Genomic DNA, 3,316 nt, shown 5'->3' with positions numbered 1-3,316 from the left:
TAAAAATATTATTATAGCTAATTACTATTAACTATTTATTATTATTATTCAAAACTATTGGAACATTTATTAGTAGGTGTTTGGTATTATTTATTTAAAGTGATAACTGGCTTATTGTAGTTTGGAATCAATAATCATGACTGATCTAGGGCGAAAAGAAAAAAATGACCTCCAAAGTCATAAATATAATCAAAATTAAATCAACACAGACATGCCGCTATAAAATTCACAGAATTCACTATTAATATTAATAAACACAAATATGGCAACAACATTACAAAACAACTAATTTAAAAAATATATTGTAACGGCGTAAATTTTCAAACCAAATTTTTGAATTTAAAACCACATTTATCTCCATCCAAAAATCACAAAAGTATCACAATATCAAATCATCGATTCACATATCCAAAAACTGTATATATATAAAACTCTAGGATCCTCTCAAAACATAACTCGATCTCTGATGTGTGTACAATCAAGCCGGTGCCTTCCCTTGATCCTGAGATGTACCTAAAACACATAACACATAACACGGTAAGCACAAAGCTTAGTGAGTTCCTTAAAATACCACACACAACTCATTAGCCACTCTAGGCTATAACTCAATAAGACCCTCCGGTCAATGTATCTTAGTGGGACCCTCCAGCCCCAACTCAATAAGCTCATAATAATAATACTCATCATAAATCACAAAGACATAATGCAGAATTAATATTAAGATGCACAGATAAGCACAATAAACATCTCAGTCACACAAAGATACCACTCATGGTAAGTATAGTGAGAAGACTCACCTCGTAAGCATGTAAAGGTCTCGTACTAAGAAATCTCGAACTAGCCTCCGCCTAACACATAGGATAATTATCTCTAATTAATACTCTACCCATACTCAAAATATACCAATGGGTGTTCTCTCTCTCTCTCTCTCTCTAACTATTGGTATGAGCAAAAGACCATTTTACCCCTCCATGGTCTCCACTATCCATATTTAACAAATCCTAAAGTCAATAGAAATCAAACTCGATTCAACAATTCATGTTTGACTCGACTCGCCGAGTGCACCCATGTGACTCGTCGAGTCCACTCGTTATCCTCAGAAGTCTCGTGACGGTTCAACTCATCTCGTTGAGTTGACCCCCAACTTGACGAGTTATCGCATGATCATGCTCATCAGGACAAACCCCAACCGACTCGTCGAGTCGGCTTATCGACTCGGTGAGTTCATTTAAACTCTTTTCTCATTCAGACGATTTCAAGGCAGAAAGCCTTCCCAAACTCTAGATCTAAACTCTTAAGGCTTGTTTATCACATAAATCCACGAGCTTTACATCTATTCATGGCACTTAGGGCTTGAAATGCCAAGAACATGCTTTATTATGGGTTCTTCACTCATGAGCTATATTAGGGATGAATAAAGCAGGAACCTTTGGGCTCTAGGGACCTCACATGGTCCAGATCTGAAGTCAAAACCTCTATATGAACTCAAAACACTCAATGTCCTAATGTTAGATGGAAAAAGCCCTAAACTCCCAAAATCATGAGATCTACTCAATAAAATGAGAAAGATGCGAACTTTTTACCTTTCACAGAAGCTCTAGGATGAAATAGCCATAGATCTAACAACCCTTTCTCGTCCCTTGGCTTGGAGTCCTTCCATTCTCTTCAAACGATGCACCAAACACTCAAAGTTAGCTCAAATACTCTCTCTTAGCTCAATGGCCGAATATGGTCTTCTCTTAGTGAAGATGGGCAGCTGATGAGCCGCAAATGAGGCTATAAGTGTCCTTAAATAGGCCCCAAACCCGGGGATTTAAGGTTTCATCACTTAACGTCTACTCGGCGGGTAGACTCTCTGACTCGTCGAGTAGGTCATTAATCCCACGTGGCCAAACACGACTCTACTCGACGAGTTGTAGCACCAACTTGTCAAGTTGCTCAATAAATTTCAAAATGAATAAATAAATAATATACCTGGGAGTCTAAATGTTACAATATATACTTCTCCTAACGTTTTTAGATAGGTTAATTTCTCTCTCTCTCTCTCTCTCTCTCTCTATATATATATATATATATATATATATATATATATATATATATATATATATATATATATATATATAAAGAGAGAGAGAGAGAGAGAGAGAGAGAGCTAGGTTCAAATGTTTTCAACAAATATTGTGTGCACATATGGACCAATCGGAATTTAGCATAAATTAAATTTTTAAATAAATCAATAAGGGTAAATTAGTAATATTGTTTGTATATTAAATAAATTCCAAAATTAAAATCAAATCAAATCCCTATAAAATTGTAATCAATTTTTTTACCCTACAAAAACCACTAGAACAGAAAAGTAATCGACATTTTCTTTCACATTCAATCACTGATCGCCGCCACATACTCCTTCCCCTTCGTTGTCACCTACTCCGTCGTCGGCAATACTGGATCCGCCTTTCCCCTTCACCCGATGTCGGTCACTTTCAATCGGTTCTTTCATCTTCATTATATGCATCCTTAATTTCACATATTGGGCTGTTTAATCCAATCGATGCAATGTGAGGAAAAAACAGGGGTAAATCACATGCCGGTCAATCCAATGGGCACTCAAGTTTCTCCGTTTGAATTTTCTAACTAGGTAGTTTTTTTTTTCTATTGTCTTTAATTTCTGATTTTGCTTTGTACATCTTCTTTGGAATACAAATTGATGTGTTTGTAGGTTTTTAGATTATCTAGGGTTTTATTCAACTTTAATTGTTTGGTTAAATTTACAAACCGCGGACAATGTTTTATAAACTTTGGTTAAATTTGATTAGTTTATTTTTTAAAGATAAATAATAGTGGAGTGTTTGATATTAACTGTGAACTTTTTGGTTTTGATCGATTCTGATTTCTTTTCTTTTTTCTATGGGAAGATATTTTTAGAGTATTATAATTATGGAATTTAATTCATAGCATATGCCAATTTCAAAAACGAAGATGCTTTTAGTCACCATGTTAAATTTATGAATTTTAAATTATATCGATAGCCTATAATTTGTGAATTTAAACTATTTTTTGATTTGATTTTCTAGGTCATGTGATAACTTAGAATAGTTTCTATACGATTCAATATTGTTTGATTGAGTTTTGGCAAAATAGATTTTACTTGCAAATTGCAATGGATTTTGCATATGTGTGTTGGTTATTATTTTATTGGAATAAGAAAACAGTGATATGTATTTTATATATTCTGCCAGAATGTATTCTATGTATTCTATCATATTCTATGTATTTTTCCAAATATATAAAGTGATAGGAATTGCAAATAACATGT

Source organism: Lactuca sativa, chromosome 2 (assembly GCF_002870075.4).
Source record: "Lactuca sativa cultivar Salinas chromosome 2, Lsat_Salinas_v11, whole genome shotgun sequence".
NCBI classification, from domain to species: domain Eukaryota; kingdom Viridiplantae; phylum Streptophyta; class Magnoliopsida; order Asterales; family Asteraceae; genus Lactuca; species Lactuca sativa.
The sequence above is the reverse complement of the archived record's forward strand: the minus strand, read 5'-3'. Positions refer to the sequence as shown.